Below are 7,035 nucleotides of genomic sequence, written 5' to 3'. Positions count from 1 at the left end.
GAGAGAGCCAGTGAACATTACTCATATCACCCAGGAGTGAGGAAAGATGAGCACATCAGCTCCATGGGTAGATATTCAGAGCAGTTCCTCGGGAGGGAGTTTCTCACAGGGCCATGCATGAAGGGCTAGGCAGTGAGGTGCCAAGAGATGTATTCAGGAAAAAGCTCATGCATTTGTCAGCAATTCTTGCAATTAAGCAATGGAAGCCCAACCCCAAAGAGGGTTTTAAAAGAGAGAACGAGAGAGAAAAATATCTTGGCTTATATAACTAAGGAGTTCAGGGTTATGTCTGCTTCAGATACAGCTGGATCCAGGAGCAACAATAATGCTTTTGGTGCTTTCGGCTGTCTCCACCTCTCAGCTCTGCTTTGCCTTACATTGGCTGTATTTTCAGACACTCTTTGCTGTCACCGTGGGACAGTGGCCACTTGCTACTCCAGGCTGATATCACCCTAGCTCAGCCACCTCGAGGCGACAACATCTTTCTATTCCAGAGAACTGAGTTCTGAGGGCTTGGATCGGATCACGTGTCCATCTCTGAACCAATCACTGCAGCCATGGGCCTGGAAAGTTCTGATTGGCCAGCCTTACCCCTGGGAATGGGGTCAGCTCACCTGATGCACACAGACAAAGAGGGTGGTGATAATATCCCAGGGGAAATCAGAGAATATTGTCTAGCAGAGGGGAAACGGGTGCTGGCTGGGCCCAGAGCCCTGCAAACGCAACATCCAACAGTTCGCTCGCGGAATCTAACAAGGATCTGCTCTAAGCCTGGCGTCAAGCCCAGAAATGAATCTGGCACCTTTCTGCCCTCTGGGAGGAGGGCAAGATATAAATAAGTGTAATTCAAAGCGCTGTGTGATATGTCCTGGGAGAAAGAAACAAACAAAAGGCTATAGACATCGGAGGCACGGCCTTCAAACTCATCCCTGAGGTGGGGTGAGAAAGGGCACCGGCTGGCAGGAATGGCTGGAGCAAGGCTCAGGGGGTGGGGGGGTCAGGGGGACAGGGCGTGTTAGAGGAACCCGGGGTGGTCTGCTTCATTGGCCACGAGTGGGGGAGGCTGCAGGGCTCAGGGTAGATGGTTTGGAGCCAGGCTGACCCAGCCCAGGTGTTTGGACTCACCCGGGGGCAGCAGGGAGCCATCGAGGGTTCTAGAGCAGAGCAGAGATGGGCACGGAAGATGTGCCTTCTGAAGACGAACTCCAGGGACATGCAAGAGAAGGGCTGGAACAGGGGCAGGCTGGGGCTGCGGTGTTTCTGAGGCAGGCGCTGGGCATCTGGACCAGGACGGGGGCAGTGGGGAGGTAGAGGCAGTGGTTTTGCTTTTCCGCCTCTAAAACCCCTCAACTGGGCACATCGGGCACTGAGCACAGCATCTGCTCCCTGGGTCTGTGTCTTCCCCTGCACCCCCCACTACAGAAAGTGGTCCCAGCAGCCTCCGGGCTATGAGAGCAGGAACCCGGAGTAGTCCTGGACCCCTCCGTTCCCCCGGGACCCCCTTGGTGCACCCAACAGGCAACCCTGTGACTCCAACCTTCAAACTACTTCCTGGATGCCCTTTCTCACCGTTTCCGTGCCACCACCCTGGGCCGGGTGGCTCCCCCCTGGTCCCCATCCCCACCTCACTGCACCCCACCCCCTCACACCAGTGTATTTTCCCCAGAGCTGCCAGAGGCATCCTCTGAAAGGACAATGCTTCTTTTGTGACATGAATTGAAAAGGCAGTTCCTGCACTGTCCTGCTCAGAGCCCTCCAGTGGGTCTTCATCACATTGAAAAGGAAACCCAAGATCCCCTGGCCTGGAGGCCTGATGGGATCTGGACCCTTGACCCCTGTGACCTAACCCTTCTCCGTCCCTGCTCACTGAGCTGGGGCTGCACTGGCCTCCTCACCCTCTGCACACGGGCCACCCCATTCCCTTCTCAGAGGCCTTCTCATTGTCCCCCAGGGCAGGGCACACAGTAGGTGCTCAGTAACTGTGGGGAGGCTGGAGGACTGGGACAGAGAGGCCTGAACCCCGGCACCTGCATGAGGACAGAGTTAGGGGGTCTGTGGGCAGACACCAGTTATGCCCAACGAGACCCCGGAGTCCCACTGGTCCCCAAGGAAGGGAGCACAGTACCCCAAACCCCCCTACCTCCTGCATTTGCAGAGCAGCCCTGGCACCTGCCACACGTCCCCAGCCAGGGCAGGGCGTCAGGGGCCAAGGAGGAAGGAAGCGAGAGGACAGAGGAAGTTTGTTCTTGCCTGGGCCCCGATCCCCTTCTCTAGCTCCTGGCTCTCCCCCCGAAGTCAGGGACAGAGAAGGCAGAGGGGAGCCCTGAGCCAATGACCAGGTGGCAGGAAGCTGGATGCAGGAACTTGGGGACCACCACACCACCCCCTCAAGCCTCTACTTTCATTCTTTCTTAGAGAGATGGGAAGATCACGACATGCCGGACCTGACAAATATCCACCTGAGTGGCTCCTTGTGCCATCGGCAGCACCTTTCAGCTAGGGTTGTCAGTCGGCTTTGCCCCCTGCCCAGAAAGTTCTGTTTGCTGTTGTTGACAGAGGGGTGGAGTCCTGGGCAATGGAGGCGGTCAGGCCCCCAATACTGAGGAATGCCCTGAGAGCACAGACCATTAAAAGCCTCTGGATAAGCCATGGCCAGTTGGGGAAACTGAGTCATAGATCCCTCACAGGAGCATGAAACAGTCAGCTCATAGCACCTGCCAGAGCCAACTTGTCTTCAAACCATGGAGACTAAAAACAGGAGACATCCGGCCTGGGGCCAGCGGGGTGGGGGTGTTAAGCAGATCCAGAAAGGACGAACAGAGTGCAGAACATGGAATGGGGACCCCAATTTCCAAAGCGGGCCGACGGGGCTTCCATGCTTCCCCACTCCTGGACCATTCCCCAGGGAAAAATGATTCTACTCAGATCCCACTTACTACATGTCAGGCCCTGTTCTAATATTTTACATGTATCACCAGGTTTCATTCATTCACTAAAAATTCACTGAGCAGCCACCACGTGCAGGACACTAGTCTAAGCATCAGTAGTGAGCAAAACACCCAAACTTCTCGCTTTCATGGAAGGGACACTCCAGTGCGGCAGCCGATAGATACATGGGGTGTGTTAGCGGGTGGAGTTTTGGAGAAAGAGAAAGCAGATGTGGATAGGTCACCAGTGGCACACTTCAGAGGTCAGTATGAACGCTCGCCCCGTTTTGCAGATGGGGAAAGTAGAACACAGAGAGACTCTGTGACTTGCTCAGGGTCCCTCAGCTTTTAAGTGGCAGAGACAGGATTTGGAGCGAAGCCCTCTGGCTCCAGAATCCTGGTTCCTGAGAAGAGGAGGATGCCAGGTCCCCCGTCTTTAGCACAGACACCCCCCACCCCCCCACCCCCCCACCCCCAGCTCTGGGACAGGAAGGGACTTGGGGAGGGGCAGGCAGGCAAGGTGAGGAGAATGAGAGCTGGCTCTGGCATTGGACGGCTCCTGAGCTTCCAGCCTCGGAAGGCCTGTCTCCTTCTTGGGTCTCAGTTTCCACCTCTGCAAAGTGGGGAGCTGAGCGATTCCTGCTGCAGTGGGGGCACCCTGAGGTCAAGGCTGTGGGACTGCTTAGCCCCCCCCCCCCACTACAGCTTTCACACTTGCCCCCCAATCCATTCTCCACTTGCAGCCACAGGCATCTCCGTGAAACCTCACCAGACCCGACACTCCTGTTGCAAGCGCTCCGAGGTCACCTTACTCAGAAGGACCTGGTGACCCTCAGGCGTCCTCCCCTTGCTCACTCCACTGCAGCTACCCTGGTCCCCTGGTAGCTCCAGCTCATCCCCCAGCCTGCTCCTGCCTCCTGGCTTTTGTGCAGGCCGCCCCCTCCGTCCGAAAACCCTTTCCTGGCTTGGCCCTCATCCAAAGCCAAAGCTCTGCTGTCCCCTTGGTGTCAAGACCCTCGAGAGACAGACCCAGGCAGGCCCCTCAACACACTGGAGCACATCACCAAAGGTCCATGGGGACAGGGATCACACAGAGCCGGATACACCCAGGGAGACAGACTGTGGCAGATGCAAGAGACACCAAAAGCCACAAGCCTGCTCAGACACACCACCACTGTGTGCAAGACATGTGTGGGCACATTCAGAGATCGTGTGAGGAACAGCGCTTCTGTGTGTGTGCACACACACACACACTCCAGCATCACACACACACACACACACACACACACGCACGCACACACCTCCCTCAGGCGCCCGGAACAGCCCCCTGCCAAGCGTCCCGGGACAGGGACTGCCCGCAGCCAGCCATGGCGGGAAGGTGTCCTGGAGAACAATGCCCCCCGCCCCCACCACCCCTGCAGACACAAGGAGCCATTGTCAGCCTGGCCTGCACCACAGGGCTCCTCTCAATAGGCTGTCCTGGCAGCCGTACCTGCATGTAGGGGCGGAAGGCAGGAGGCTCCCCAGCCCCATCTGCTCCCCCCTGCCCACCTGGGGAACCTTACCCCCCCCCAGAGCCTCCTGCCTGGTCCTGCAGACCTCAAGGGGCTGAACCCCGCACCCCTGGCCTACCGTCCTTCCTCTTGGGGTAGATTAACTCTCTTCAGGGTTCAGGATCACCAGGGGCCAGGGCTTGGTGGTCAAAAGTGTGGAACATAGATCCAAACCCACATGCTGTGTGTCGTTGGGCAAGTTACTTTGCCTCTCTGAGCCTCGGTTTTCTCAACTGTACAATGAGACGATGCGACGAGCTACTTCACAGGGTCGGTGGGACGATAAACTGCCGGGCACACAAGATGCTAAGGCAGCAGGTGCGGCCTGAGATCTGGGAGGCCTGCCACGAGACCTGGAGCAGTTGACATTGCCTCTCTGCATGAGGATGTCGGTTCTGTGAACCCCTCACACGTTCACGACCCGTCTGGCACACAGTAGACCCTCAAACAGTGCTGGCCATGAGCATTATCTTATGTGGACTTGTTCATTCATTTACCCCTTCTTTAAGTGTTCATCTGACCAGTATTTTCTGCGTACCTACTATGTGCCGTGACTACTGTTTAGTGTCTCGCCCGGAGGTTCTCCATCCGTCCAGGCTCCAGTGAGGGAGGGAGGGCAATTTGGCCACCCCAGGCACCCTGAGGATAACGGCTAAGAGTGACCTGGATCAGGTCAGGTGGTCTGGTGACATCTGACCAGAGCTTGTTGTCTGTAAAATGGGCACAGGACCGCTGAGCCCTGCTCCACGGGGAAGCTGTGCTGAGGTCAGAGCCAGGCAGAAAGAGGGAAAGTGCCACCGAGTGAGCAACGGCAATGCCTGGGCCACTCTGCCCGGCCTCCCCGATCTTTTCAGGACGTGCTCCTTCTCACCCTTAGATCTCTGCTCCCGTGGAGCCTCCCCCAGACAGCTGTCCCACCTGCTCGCCTGCTCGTCCCCGCTGCCACACTCGGATCAGCTCCATCAGGACACTGCAGGTTGCACATTTATTGGCGTGTCCAGTTTATTATCCCCCCCACCCCAAACCAGGGTTTCTCCGTCTCGGACACCCGGGCCAGACCATTCCTGGTCGTGAAGCGCCGTCCTGTGCTCCTCGGGATTCGCCTAGCAGCACCCCTGGCCTCGACCAACGAGATGCCCTCCCCAACCCTGCTGTGACACCGTAGATGCCTCCAAACATTGCCAATGTTCCTGGGGAAGGAAATAATGCCCAGCTGAGAACGGCTGCCTGAGATAAAGAGCTCCAGGAGGGCAGGGATTTTCAGCGGTTTGGTTTCCTGCTGCACGCTCTAGTGCATACAGTAAGCCTTCAACACGTACTTGTCAAGTGAATCTTGAACAGGTGAATTCCATGACGTGTGCTATTCCCCTTTCCTGGAATGCTTCTCTACTCCTTTGCTGGTGAACTCCTATTCGTGCGTCAAGATCCTATTAGGCAGCCTATATGAGGAAAGTGGGCTGAGCAGGGACGGGGGTGAAGAGGAGAGTACCTACTCTGAAAGGGGCACCCCTGACCCACTCTCATCTTCCTCTCCCCTGCAGGACTGTGGCCCCAATCTAGCTAGAGCTTCCCATTTTTCAAGAGAAGCTGGAGAAATGGATTTTATGTGAAACCTCCTTGTCTTTCAAATGTTGGCAACTGATTCACATTTTTAAAAATACTTCAAAGGCCAAAGCAAACATATCCCTGGATTGGATTTGGCCTGTGGGCAGCCAGTCAGCAAGGTCTGCTCTAGGCGGTGTAATGGGTATGGTCACCCTTGAGTATGAGAAAGCATTAGCAAGACTGTTCTCCCTGGGGTCTCACTGGCATCTGCTTTGCTGTAGCAGTCGTGGGAGGGGTGCTCAGCCAGCCGGGGCAACTCTGATGGGCAGAGAGGCAAAACCTCCAGCTCTAGGTAAGACCCACTGGTAAATGCCCAGCCCACCCTAGACCAGACTTCATGACTCCCGAATTCCTATATGTCAGACCTCTGCAAAGACCACACTCATGTCAGGGCTCTTCATCCCCAGACTACTTAGCCTCTCACAGAAGTAAAAACAGGGAAACCAAGGCAGGGCTGGGCTTCATCATGGGGACCTTGGCTGATAGTCTCTTGTGCGGGCTCAGAGGGAGCCAGGAGACAGACTTCTCTGGAAAGTCCCTCTTCTTCAGGAACTGGCTGGGTGCCGGGGAGAGAGGACACCAGAGTCCCCTGGTCTCTGAGGCTCCAGCCACAGCCAGCAGCTCCTTGAGTGTCTGCCCTTCCTGGGACAGAACTTTCCAGAAACAGAAAATTGAAAAAGCCCCTCTCTGGGAATCCTGGGAACCCTGGGCCCCCGCCATGGGAACCGTGAGACTCCAGGGCAGGGGCATGAATCCGGTCCCAAGGATCAGTATCGCCTGGAGACCCTCAAGCCAGAGCCAGCTCCCCACTGCCCGCAGCCCTCTCAAGGGTCTGAAGGGCCCCACCAGCCATTTTCCCCAGCCGGACCCTAAACCAGTCAGGTCAGATCCAACACCGCAACCATCGTTCAGGAAGCCAAGAGCCCGATAGACAACACTTCAAAGCCTCA

Source organism: Canis lupus, chromosome 26 (assembly GCF_048164855.1).
Source record: "Canis lupus baileyi chromosome 26, mCanLup2.hap1, whole genome shotgun sequence".
Classification (NCBI taxonomy): Eukaryota; Metazoa; Chordata; class Mammalia; order Carnivora; family Canidae; genus Canis; species Canis lupus.
This window is presented reverse-complemented; position numbering follows the sequence as displayed.